This window comes from Panthera leo, chromosome F2, assembly GCF_018350215.1.
Source record: "Panthera leo isolate Ple1 chromosome F2, P.leo_Ple1_pat1.1, whole genome shotgun sequence".
Classification (NCBI taxonomy): domain Eukaryota; kingdom Metazoa; phylum Chordata; class Mammalia; order Carnivora; family Felidae; genus Panthera; species Panthera leo.
The window spans coordinates 61,339,651-61,354,000 of record NC_056695.1 but is presented as its reverse complement, the minus strand read 5'-3'; the positions used below and the strand labels follow the sequence as shown (position 1 = coordinate 61,354,000).

General features: G+C 34.8%; 1 long non-coding RNA gene across 1 annotated transcript in view; it reads left to right on the top strand.

Moving 5' to 3' along the window:
- The first annotated feature begins 1,210 nt into the window (after positions 1 to 1,210).
- Positions 1,211 to 14,350, top strand: part of LOC122211280 — a 68,706-nt gene continuing 55,566 nt past the window's right edge. Inside the window, exon 1 of the long non-coding RNA XR_006198587.1 lies at positions 1,211 to 1,259. This is a non-coding gene — a long non-coding RNA (uncharacterized LOC122211280). The remainder of the gene's footprint in view (positions 1,260 to 14,350) is intronic.

Genomic DNA, 14,350 nt, shown 5'->3' with positions numbered 1-14,350 from the left:
TCCAGACTTCATGGTCTGTGAGACAGGTCTAGTCAATGAGATGTTAGCAGAAGGGATATGTGTTTCCTGTTGTAGAGTCAGGTCCAAAATTTTTTGCAAGTGACCTTCTATGCTCTACCCCAATCTACTGTCTGGATATTGATGTTTTGGTGATTCAGAAGACTATGTTTTGAATATGGTAGAGATTCTATCAGCGTGGATGACTATGATAATCAAACTTCTATTATCTCTGATCTGGAGCTCCCATTCTGACCTTTGCTAAAGTGAAAGACAAACTTAAGCCATTGTCAAGTCTGCAAGCCACTAGCTACATGTATCTTATAATTACTTCAGATTTGGCTAGTGTAACCCAGGAGGTGAATTTTTAATTTTGGCACATTTAATTTTAATTTCCTTATGTGTTTCATGACAACCATATTATCACAGTTCTAGTAGCACTTGGCTACATTTCCTTTTTTGTTCGAAGAAAGTTTGGACTACGTTTTTGCCATCAGGACAAGAGCCTATATTTTATACATGGCATAGAATGTCCTTATTGATATGCCCTCCATGAACTTCCCCAGCATCCCATTTGACCATGCTTCACCTCACACATAGTGCCGCATTCACTACCAAATTAGTAACACTGTTGTTCTAACCCATGCCTTCCTCTCTGCTCTTCTGCCTGACATGCTTTTCTCTTTCACGGCCATTGGCAAATGGCCTCTCATCTTTCATAATTTAGAGCTCATGTCACCTCCCCTATGAATACTTTTCTGACACATTCCAGGATGAATTGCTCATTTTCTTCCTTGTGTCACATTGCAACCTTCTAGATTTCTATTTTTCACCTACAACATTTTATTGCATTTATCAGTTATTGTGTTTCTCTCTTCTATTATTAGACTGTAAACTTTTGAGAATGGAGTATGTCTACTTAATATTTGTTTCCGTAGCATTTAGGACAGCATCATTTATAAAAATATAAATCATAATAAATGACACATGGATAGGAAATTTGGGAGACAGAATTCCATAATCATCTACTATTCAGTTGTCTTGATTTGCATTAGCTCACAGGAAGTTAAGAATTGATTAAGGCTGGCCCGGTGTCTTCTACCTTGTATTTATATTCAGAGGGATCTGCTTCTGATACTTTGCCCTCAGTGAGCACATAATCAAGTTTAGAGAATGGAACTACAACTGCACATTCCATTTCTTTCTTGTTAATCTCAGACTACAAGCCAGAAAATGTTTGTTGTGAAAACCTGCTGATTTAGGTAAGAGTCTCTGATGTGACTAAAATGAATAGTGGAAATTATCATACCAGATTCTGACATATATGGCATATGGTCAATATGTTGGATTGGGTCAGTTTTATTGATAGATTTCATCTTGTTGCTACCAAATGATCATAATGAAAACAACACTTTTTGAAATTTATACAAAGACTTGAAGTAAAAATCTTGGATATTTCAATAATATTTCCCATGTGTTGGTGTGATGGTATATCTTTAAAAAATGGATATCTTCATTGTATTCTTCTTTATTTAATAAATTTGAAGAATAACTCAAACCTTTACCCTTTCCTGTTATTTCTATTTATTTCCATAGGTATGCACTTCCACCTGAGATAATTTCTTGTATGCAAATCAACTGGCAATTAATTCAGGTTTTGTTGTTTGTCTTCCTTTCAACTTTTGTTCATTTTTACATTTTTTTGTCTTTGCCTTTATTTTTGAAGGCTATTTCATGGTATAAACTTCCACATTGGCAGCTCTTTTACTTTCAGCTCCTTAAAGAAACTTTCATAGTTTCTATTCAAATGTCTATTATCACTTTTATTGTTCCTTTGAAGGTAATATGTTTTTCCCCCTGCCTATTTGATTTGCTCTTTCATTGGTGAATTAAAGTATTCTGACTATATCATGCCTATGTTATTTTTATTTTTTTAAAAATTCTGCATGGAGTTTGTTGAATATCTTGAATTTGTTGTTGTCTTTCATCAGAGTTGGAGAATTTTCAGCCAACTTTCATTTGAATGTGGCATTTTCTCCTCCTCTTCTGGGACTCCAATTACACACGTGTTAGACCTTTTGAGTATTTCTCCCATGTATCTCATGCATTCTTCTGGTTCATTTCTTCAGTTTGGATTTTTTTTTAGTGAACAGTTTCTTAATTCACCAATCCTGTGACACACTGTTTTCAGTCCTCTCTTTAATTACCTAATGAAGTTTTAAATTATTATATGTTTTAGATCTTCAATGCTAATGTGAATCATTTTCTCTGATACACCATTGAAATATTTTAACTTTTCATCCTTTTGCCCATCTTTTCTTTTTATATTGTTAAACATATTAATCACAGTTATTTGAAGATCTTGTCTGCTAATTCTAATATCTGTAATTCCTCTGAGTCTCTCTCCCATTGATTGCTTTCTCTCTTGATTAATATTTACAGTTTCCTCCTCCTTCACTTATCTGGTAATTTTTTATTTTACCTTCTGAACTTTGTGGGTGATAAACTATAGAGCGTCTAGATTATGTTATCATTTCCTAAAGAGAGTTATGCTTTGTTTTGTTAAGCATTTTAATAATTGGGTGTTACTTTGATTCTGCTGAAGGTTGCTTCAGGCTTGATCAGGTTGGAGCTATTGCATGTGTGCTCTTATTCTTAAAGAGTAGCCCTTACTCTTTTTTTTCAACTTTATTAAGATATAATTGACATATAACATTATGCAAGTTTAAGGTGCATAACCTGTTGACTAGATACACATATATTGCAAAATGATTATCACCCTAGCATTAGCTAACACCTTCATCACACCATATAATTACTATTCTTCTTTTTGGGATGAGGACAGTTAAGATTTACTCTCATAGCAACTTTTAAGTATGTAATAGAGTATTGTTAACTATAATCACAATGCTATACATTAGACCCCCAGAACTTATTTGTCCTTTAACTGTAAGCTTGTACCGTTTGACAAACACCTCTCCATTTTCCCTACCCGGTAATTCCTGGTAACCATTTTTTCTACTCTCTGTTTCTATGAGTTCAGCTTTTTTAGAGTCCACATACAAGTGACATCATACAGTATTTGTCTTTCTCTCTCTGACCTATTTCACTTAGCATAATGTCTTCAAGTTTCATCTGTGTGGTTCTAAACACCAGGGTATCCTTCTTTCTCATGGCTGAATAATATTCAGTTGTATATATTTACACTACATTTTGCTTATCCATTCACCCATTGATGGACACTCAAGTAGTTTCCATATCTTGGCTATTATGAATGGTGCTGCAATGAATATGGAAATGCAGATAGAGCTTTGAGATCCTGTCTTCATTTCTTTTGGATATATATTCAGAAGTGGAATTGCTGGATCATATATATAGTAGTTCTATTTTTAATCTTTTGAGGAACCCCCATGATGTTTTCCATAGTGGCTGTACCAATTCAAATTTCTACCAAAAATGTACAAGGATTATCTTTTCTCCACATCTTCTTCAACACTTCTTCTTCTTCTTCTTCTTCTTCTTCTTCTTCTTCTTCTTCTTCTTCTTATCTCTTATCTTTTTGGTGGTTACTGTTCTAAGAGTTGTGAGGTGATATCTCATTGTGGTTTTGATTTTAGTTTCCCTGATGACTAGTAAGCACCTTTTCATCTACCTATTGGCCACTTGTATATCTTCTTTGGGAAAATGTCTATTTAGTTCTCTGCTCAATTTTAGATCAGATTTTCTTTCTTTCTTTCTTTCTTTCTTTCTTTCTTTCTTTTTTTTTTTTTTTTGCTGTTGAGTTGTATAAATTCCTTATATATTTGGATATTAAACCCTTACCAGATATATGATTTACAAATATTTTCTCCCATTCTATTGTTTGCCTTTTCATTTTGTTGATTGTTTCTTTGGCTGTGTAGAAGCCTTTTAGTTTGATGTAGCCTCACTTATTAATTTTTGCTTTTTGTTGCTTGTGCTTTTGGTGTCAGCCAAAAAATTATTGCCAAGACTAATGTCAAGGATTTTTCTCCTATGTTTTCTTCTAGGAATATTATGATTCTGTGTCTTCTGTTTAAGTCTTTAATCCATTTTGAGTTGATTTTTGTAAGTCATGTATGATAGGGGTCCACTTGCATTCTTCTGAATCTGATTAACCAGTTTCCCATCACTGTTTATTGAAGAGACTATCCTTTCCTCATTGAGTATCCTTGGCTCCCTTGTCAAATATTAGTTGACCACATATATGTAGGTGTATTTCTGGGCTCTTGATTTTGTTCCATATGTCTCTGTATCTATTTTTATGCCAGTATCATATTGTTTTGATTATTATGCCTGTATAGTATAGTTTTTAGTGAGGAAGTATGATGCCTCCAGCTTTGTTCTTCATTCTCAGAATTGCTTTGGCTATTTGGCATCTTTGTGGTTCCATACACGTTTTAGGAATTTTTTTCTATTTCTGTGAAAAATACCTTTGGAATATGAAATGAAATATGCAAAAAAGAAATAAAACAATTCCAGTTTATAATGGAATAAAAAACAATAAAATAAATTTAAGAATTTAACCAAGGAGGTGAATGATCTCTGCACTGATAATTATAAGACTATGATGAAAGAGATTGAGGAAGACAAATAAATGGAAAGACAAATGTCTTATATTATAAGAATTAATATTATTAAAATGTCCATACTACCCACATCTATATTTATATTCAATGCAATACTGATCAAAATTCCAATGGTATTTTTTATAGAGTAGCCTTTATTCCTAGTACATGGTCATTACTCCTAGAACATGGTTCTTCCATGGTCTCACTTGAAAGAAAGCCTGAGATGTTTTCAAAGGTCTCTTTACTGAATTGGGCCTGAAATCCAACATCTTCTCAACACTCTACAGCTTCTGAAATTTCTGCAGACCTCTCCAGCGTCCCAGTAGTTTTCCTATGATAGGCTTTTGGGATACTTGTCTTATAAACATGCAATTTAGGAATTAATCAAGAGTCCTAGGAAGATGTTTATACTGATTTTGGTGCTCCTTACCTGTGGATCCTTTCTATGTAATAACCTATCTCCAAATCCTTGTGTATTGGCAGCCTCAGACTTCAATCTTTGTTTATGTAGCCCAGCAAGATTGCCCCTCTTGTTGGGCTTTACTTCTCTGTGCCATAGTTTAGATAGTGTCCTCAGGGAGAAAGTGAAGATAAATGTGGTACTCACCTTCATGCTTCCCTTCTTTCAATGACCAGAGTCCTGTGTTGATCATTAAACAATGTCTACAAACAGTTACTTTATGTATTTTGTCCACATTTTATAGTTGCTTTTGGTAGATGGTAGGTTTGATACCAAATCCTTAAGGCCCTACCAATCAATATCCCTTGTTTCCATGGCCATTCCTTGCTTATGCCAAGGTCTCATATTTTCCTTCTTGTTTAGTAACCTTTTCCCCATTCTTCTTAAGACTTAATTTCTTTCTCTCAAGAGCAAAAGAATTCTACCCACTTTTCTATGAATCAGTAATCTTAGACAAGTTACTTACCCTTCCTGACTCTAACTTTATTCATCTAAAAATGGGTATAATAGGTAATTTTTTTTCATAATGTGTTCCACATACCACCTATATCAGAGATATCTGGTGAAGATTGTTAAAAATATAGGTCCCTAGGATCCTTTAAAATCTTCTGAGACAGAATCATGGCTGAATCAACCCTGGGTATTTGTCTTTTTACCAAGTTGTATGGATGATCCTTACGTAGACTAAAGTTTGAGAACACCATAATAAGGCTATTACAAAGGTTAAATTAGTCATATTTCATGAAACACTTGAAACATAGTGCTTAATAAATACTAATTGTCATCTCACTATCTTTTACCCATACAATTTAGAAAAAAATATTTTAAATAGATGTGCCATAAGTTGAAATATTTTGAAACTATTAATAGAATAAGATTATATATATTCAAATTATTACTGATATTAACTAAAGTACTCCATGACCCAGCATTTTTTGATTATCTGTTGGAACACTCAATAAAAGAAAGTTCATCTCTAAACTTTATGTGAAATATAGAACTGAAAAGTATTTCTATAGTCAGAATCTGTCAAAATATTTCAGCCTTGTGAAATATTTTCTTCCTCAGGAAATCTTAAAGGGAAACTAAAATTCATCAGGAATATACACAATGTATGAATAAAGGGGGCCAAATAAACTACTGTTATGACTTGTGTTCTATTAAAGTGAATTCTAGTAAAGGAAGAAAATATCAGAAACTGAAAGAATACAGTGAGGTCCAACTTCACAGTTCTGCACAGAGCTAATTGTCTTAATTGTTGTAAGTGATTTAGAGGTCCTTAACATTCATTAAAGTAAAATAAAAATGAATAACCCCCTAAGTAATATCCTCCTTGGCTTAATGACACACAGAATCAATTGTGTGCAGCATTTAACATGCATTTTTAGAAAATTGGCTTCCTTTTTAGAAATGGCATCCAAGACATAGCTGCAAGGCATTCACCATCAATTACCTGATTATTTCTGTTTTAGTTATAACAGAATTCTCACTGGAAATAGATTATACTATTGAGGTATAATTAATCTTGCATCTCCTGCCCCAGTATAAGTTTAGAGTCAGTTGAGAAAATTTGGTAGGAACAAGATGGACAGTGATCAAATTTCTAGAGACATATTTTTAGTAAACATAGTTTACAAAATGTTACTTGGATCTATGGCCACAACTGGGCTTTCTACTACCTTTATCCCAACTGGAACAACATAGTCAAAGGGAAATTTGGATCTGCCAAGTAGGTTCACTTGCCCAGAATTGTTGCCACATGCCTGTTGAGCCTGTTAGTGTTGACTGAGAGAGACAGGCCTACAGACATGCATCTAGCAGAATTTTTTTGGTCCTGACCTATGTGTACTCATTTCAAAGAAGTAGGAGCAGAGCACAATTAACTCCTCATGGGCAGGGGTATGAAGAAAGAAAATGAGACAGCACTTGGGTCATGCATGTTTGGTTCATTTAAAAAATTTTATGACAAGAATTTTTACTTTAGGATCAAAGTAGGAAGTTGGGTTGTAACGATAATTTATAATACTTAGAATTAGATGTGAAGTTTCTTTTTAGGATAGAATACTATACTTCCTTGTTTACCTCCCTGATTTCCATAGATCTGTCCTTTCTAATGCCTAGCAGAATTCAAAATTCTAAGAGAACTTAGAGTAAATTAATAATGACCAAATGGTATCATCAACATACACAAATGCTAATGCCTATATTATTTATATCCCATATTTGGACAAGATTTAAATAAATATACATTTTATTTCTAATGCCCTATTTTATGTACTATGTATTACATGTAAAACCCAGATGTGAGCTTATCTTTGAGTCTCAAATGAAGTTTGTTTAAACCCCACCCAATTGCACAATAGCAGAGACTCTGCGCATGTGTATATATGATTGGGTGGTGATGTTGGGGGAGTTATGTCTGCATCATCCTGGTCTCCTCTGGTACTGATATCTTGTTTCTGATCAATCAGTTTAGCGTATGGATTATTCTATTTTGCTGTGGATGTTGTCTCCGTTCCATAATATACACATTGAATGCATCTTCTTTATCCCATTTCCACCAAAACTGTGAAAATTAAAACATTCTCACGTGGTATTTGGGTGGCTTCAATGGATGTTGTACTGAAAGTTTGTGAAGATGGAGATGATTTATATAGTCATAAAAATAAACTAAGTTGCAAATTTGCTCTCCTTTACAAAACTTGTTACCATCAACATCATCTCATTTTCCTTTCCCTTTTCTCTCTTTCCAGTGTCCTTAGGAATAAACTCTACCCACCCCCTTCCCAAACTATTTCTACTTATTCATGCAGTTTTCTCCAGCTCTTATTCTAAAACTCATCTTCAGGTTTCAAAATCAAAGCCATGTACTACCTCCTTGTGGTCTTATTTCTCTGAGCCGCTATAAGGATATGAGAGTAGGGGGACCACAAAGATTTATGTCCCCAATGATGTGAACTGTACCATAACTAGACAGAAGTAGATTTAATCTGTTTTGGTTTAAATATTAATTATTTTTGAATTTATTATATATAAATTGGATATCTATGACTATTATAAAAAAGTTGTTAGTTTATACTTATACAAAATTAGCAATAACTCTATAATTTGGCAAATGTAATCACTAGCCCCTAAAAAGTCTTCATAGGAATATGATTTCTTATCTAGTTGTAATTACATTCCTAGCTTACATTGTTTGATATTGTGTATCAGATGCTTCACCCTTATGGGACAAAACAACAAAATTTCCATAGCCTACTTTATGATTCTTGACATTTTTACAACTACAACTAGAATTATTTCTTTAAAAAAATTTTTTTGATGTTTATTTTTGAGACAGAGACAGAGCATGAACAGGGGAGGTGCAGAGAGAGAGGGAGTTACAGAATTTGAAGCAGGCTCAAGGCTCTGAGCTGTCATCACAGAGCCTGCTGCGGGGCTTGAACTCACAAGCTGTGAGATCACGACCTAAACTGAAGTTGGATGCTTAACCAACTGAGCCACCCAGGCGCCCTGAATTATATCTTTTTTTTTTTTTTTTAATTTTTTTTCAACGTTTTTTATTTATTTTTGGGACAGAGAGAGACAGAGCATGAACAGGGGAGGGGCAGAGAGAGAGGGAGACACAGAATCGGAAACAGGCTCCAGGCTCCGAGCCATCAGCCCAGAGCCTGACGCGGGGCTCGAACTCAGGGACCGTGAGATCGTGACCTGGCTGAAGTCAGACGCTTAACCGACTGCGCCACCCAGGCGCCCCTATCTTTTTTTAATTGAAGTATAATTGACATACAATATTGTGTTAATTTCAGGTGAATAACACTGTGATTTGATATTTACATACATTATTTAATGGTTACCATAAGAAGTCTAGTTACCATCTGTCACCGTACAAAGTTGTTACAATATTATTGACTATATTTTTTGTGATGTACACTACATCCCCTTGTTTTATTTACTTTATAACTATAAGATTGTACCTCTTTGCCTATTTTATTCACCATTTTGTTCCCATCCCTCTAGATATAAATTTGTTTTCTGTACCTATGAACCTGTTTCTGTTTGTTTCTTTTATTTTTTAGATTTCACATATAAATAAAATCATACAGTGTTTATCTTTCTCTGTCTGATATTTCACTTAGCATTATGCCCTATTGGTCCATCCATGTTGCTGCAAATGGCAAGACTTCATTCATTTTTATGGCTCAGTAATATTTAATTACACACACACACACACACACACACACACACACACACACACACACACACACATCTTTATCCATTCATCTATCAGCGAACATTTAGGTTGTTTCCATGTCTTAGCTATTGCAAATAATGCTGTGATGAACATATGTGTGTATAGGTCTTTTTGAATTAGTGTTTTTGTTTTCTTTGGATAAATACCTAGAAGTGGAATTGGTGGATTGTATGATAGTTCTATTTTTAATTTTGGGGAGAACCTTCATACTGTTTTCCATAGTGGCAATTTACATGCCTACCCACAGTGTTCCAGAGCTCTCTTTTCTGTACTCCCTCACCCACACTTGTTATGTCTTATCTTTTTGATAACTATAGAATTACTTTTTTTACATGGAAGTAGTTTTCAGACAGATGTCTATAAGGCAAATAAATCATATGATCTTTTTATAAGAGTAGGTTTTGATCAGGAAGTAGGTGAGCATACTACAAGGACTCCAAATTCTTAAAAGGAAATGATGTCACTGATGAAGAAATGAGCTGAGGAAGAAGTTAGGAGTGATATGCCACATTTCTCCAAGCATACAATTTTGCTGAGAGCTGCTTTCATCTAACTTGGTAGCATTTGGGGGATAGGTTGAACTCTAGTCCCTTTACTTCTTGATACTAGATAGTTTTCAAATATAAATCTGTTATATTTTTGCTCAGTTTTAATAAACATGTTCTTTCATTTCTGCATTTTGCAGTTTGATCCAAAATCAATAATTTGGTTGTGGACATAACAAACCACTTGGGAGCTTGGCATAGTAATTTGTTAAAGTACCTAGCAGCTGCCTAGACACAGCTTCTATGTCTGAGAATGCAGATAGAAGGTTCTTTTCTAATCCTACCATATACTGAATAGAAAAAACATTGTTTCCTTTTGATTGGGGGAAATATTAGTGCTTTTATAACATACTTGGGCAAGTTTTAACTTCCCAGTTGGTTAGCTACATCCCTTTGTTTTTAATATATGTAGAGATTAGATGAGAAAAACAAAGAAACAGCTTTGGAAATTTCTACCTGTCAATAAGATTCTAGAAAGAAAATTAATATTTTTCCATCAAATGTTGAGAATTAGTTTAAAAGCTACAAAATAGCAGCTAAAGAATAAGTAGTACAAATGCTTAAAATATAGGGCTATTTTAAAAGTGTTTCTAAAACTCCATTCCCCAAATAGGTGTGATGCTAAGAATCACCTTGATGTTTACTAAATATACAGATTTATGGGTTCTACCCCAGACCTCCTGAATCTGAATCTCCAGTAAAGGGGCCCAGGAATCTGTGTGTTTAACAAGCATTCCAGCTGACTCTTTAAACAAAACAAAACAAAATAAAACAAAAAACTTCATTTTTAAGTAATGTCTGCACCCAATGTGTGGCTTGAACTTGCAACCCCTAGATCAAGTGTTGCAGGCCCTACCCACGGAGCCAGCTGGGCGCCCCATGGCTAATTCTTATTATAAGGTAAATTTTGAACCATGATACTGATAGGTATTCCCCCATACCTAAGCAAACCATTATCACTACTTGGATATGTCATATCCCTAGATTGTTTGGGGAGATAAATCTAGGATATCAGGCTCTACTGAATAAGATTAGTATTAGAGAGAACTTAAAAAAAAAACACTAGAGGCTAGGAAGGAAAATTATTTCCATATTTTTATTTTTCATCATGTCTATTCTGAAGCATCACTGTTAAATTAATGTATGTCCGTTGCTTCCCCATTACTTTAAAAAAAATGTTTACTTATTTTGAGAGAGAGAGTACGTGTGTGTGTGTGTGTGTGTGTGTGTGTGTGTGTGTGTGTGTGCACACGTGCATGTGAGTGGGGGAGAGGCAGAGAGAGAAAGAGAGAGGGAGAGAGAAAGAGAGGGAGAGAGAATCCCAAGCAGGCTCTACGCTGTCAGTGCAGAGCCCATTGTAGGGCTCCATCTCACCACTGTGAGGTCATGACCTGAGCCGACATCAAGAGTCAGACACTTGACCAACTGAGCCACCCAGGCACTCCTCCCCATTGCTTTCTAAACTCCTTAAAAGTAGACATAATTCTCTAGTCATCTCTGCATCTCCAGCCTTAATGTAAGGTTTGCTACATTTATTAGTCAATAAATGAATGATTTAATAAATACTAAAATTGCTATGTTAAACAGTTTTAATGAGAAAAATCTTTGGTGCATAAGGATAGAATATTCTTGGCATATATTTGATAGAATATTTCTTGGCTTATATTCATAAACAGCAAGCACAATCAAGTGAAGGCATTGCAGAATTGAGGCTCAAACTGCAAAAAGAAAGTCACCAGGTGACAGTTTTATGACAGTGGCTCTACACACTTGATTCCATTGCTTAGACAAGTGAAAACTTCCCAGCTGGGTCTTTACTTCAAATTAACCTTAGTCTCCAGCAGCAGGAGCAATTATTTGGACCTACATTTAGAGACAGGAAAAGGAAAGAAATTCTTCTTTTATGCCTCATTAGGCTACAGAATAAGTAACACAATACAAATGTCTCTGAAAGGATTAATGATACAGCTCAAGATAGCTACTATTTGTTCTAATTGGAAATACGATCATCATTTCCTCTGATCTTCGGATCTGGGGATGAGCAAGGATCACAGCTGAACAATAAGTAAAGAGGCAACTGGAGAGAGATGAAGTCATCCTGAAGTTGGCTATTATCAGTTTATCCAGCACTTCTTCCCAGTTTTACACTTTTCTGGAAGCAGTAGCCACATGGCTGCATGGTGCAATTCCAATATTACTGAATGGTAAACTATTGTCCTAAAGACTATGAGTACTTTGGGCATATTAATAGACTCTTGCAAGAGGCCATTTGGAGATAATGAGAACCTAAGCAGTTGTGTAGACTTTGGGTGAAATTGTTCTTGGCTGATGTGCTCTGATTCCTCAAAGAGTCTCCCTATTTAGCAATAGAATTAGAAGAAGTTATTTGAGTTGATCCATTATATTTCAGGTATGTGTTAGAAGACTCTAAACACTATACTAATAAAGAATGTCATGTAGAGAAGCAGTTCTAGTTATCTATTAGCTATCTAGTTACTTTTTATCACATCAGCCTGTTACATAGCATAGTGCTTAAGATTACTTCTGGGAGCTGATTGCCTAGGCCAGAAGCTTGGCTCTTCTTCTGGCTGTATAACTCAGAGCAAGTGACTTAACTTCTCTGTGCCTCCATGTTCTCATCTAAAAAATGAGGGTTATGATATTCCCTGATTCACAGAGTAATGTTGAGAGTTAAATGAGTTAATCTATGCAAAGTGGTGAGTTGTCTGATCCATTGAGAATACTTTTCTATTGTTACTTCTTATTAATTCTCTGCATAGCACATAACACGGTAAGATATTTGTCCTGTTTATTTACATTATTTGATTCATTGTTTTCTATATAATGTACTCCACTAGATGATAACCTCCATGAGATCAAGGACTTCGCACCAATCACCACAATATCCCCAGAATTTGGACTCCTGTCTGATGGGGAGTAGATGGTCAGTAAATACTTCTCGAATGAATGTGTTAGGTGGAACCATGTGAAATGCAGATGTTCAACCATTGTTGAGCTACAAAATCGTGACTGCATGGCTCAAATGAATAGAATGAATGCTCTGGACTTGGGGACAGTCAGCTTCAACTCTCAGTATAGCTAAGCCACCTATTCTGTGACCTTGAGCAGGTTTCTTCATTTTTCTAATTTATAGTTTGAAGATGATATATACCTGTCTCCAAGGGTTGTTATGGGAATAAAATAAATAATGTATGTGGAAGTAACTTGCACACAGTAAACAAAACATTTTCTTTTTGGAAACAGAATAAATTCCGGAATTGATATAGCACTTTAGAATTCCAGAAATGCATTTGCCAGTTTTATCTCATTTGCTCCCTATAACAATATGAAGTTGTACAGATAAAAGAGTCTTGTTGTGTAAGGCTAATTATTCCCTACGAGGGAATCCACTTAAAGCTGCACCAAGACTTTCACAGTGTGTAAGGGGAAAATATTTCAATTGAGAATTTATCTTGAGAAATATGGAATTAAGTAATGAAAAATAGTATTTTTCTATAAATATAATAATTTTGGTTATAATGACAACTAGGGCTAATTAGTGAAAATAGTGAATTTTTTTAAAACATGATTTCTGGCAAAACGATATGAAGCACAATGCAATATCCTTTTATTTTATTTTTTAATGTGAAATTTATTGTCAAGTTGGTTTCCATACAACACCCAGTGCTCATCACAACAGGCGCCCTCCTTTTAATGTTTAATTGACTTTCAAAGCATGATTGAGAAGGTCACTTTTTAGAAGTGTTCAAGGCTTTATCAGTTTTCCCAAGGACCTGTATTATTGTTTTGCTATTGGAACCTTTCTCCTTCAACATGCCTGCCTTGTTATCAACCTGGCCTTTCCTCTCTTCTGCAATTCTGAACTGCTCACCTAGGCCAGATCCTTCTATGGTGGTGGCTTTTTATGTGATTTGCACTGTTTGGCAGCACTACTCCCATTTATCGCTCAAAATTCTGAAACTTTTCTGAGATTTATAGTTTTTCTTGGCAAAGAACTTGTGTTATATTTATAGACTAATGATCAAAGACATTGACTTAATGGTTAGAGATAGATACGAATCTTAAGAGAGAAGGGATGTGGAGAGCAGACTAATTTTATACATGATCAACTCATTAGACCATTAGAGAATATTTTCATGTTATGATGGCTTTTGCTTTCCTGTGCAGTCTCATTACGGTGCAGACTCAGATAATAAAATTGAGATAATGAGGAACTTGTATATTATTACTATCTTCATTTTATAGATGATTAAAATGCAGCTCAGAGAAGTTTAGTGGTTTAAGGCAACACAGAAAGTTAAGTATGCTACCTTAATCCATGCTTCTTATGCAAAGGAACAGACAAAATTGGGGTTAAGAGTAAATCTATTTCCTCTTGGTTGGTAGCAACTTGAATTCATGCTTTATTGTAATAAGAGAGAGTCTTTTCATAGGACCCATAAGTCTGTATAGGTGTTAGGTTTTCTGAGTAGTCTGAAGTTCC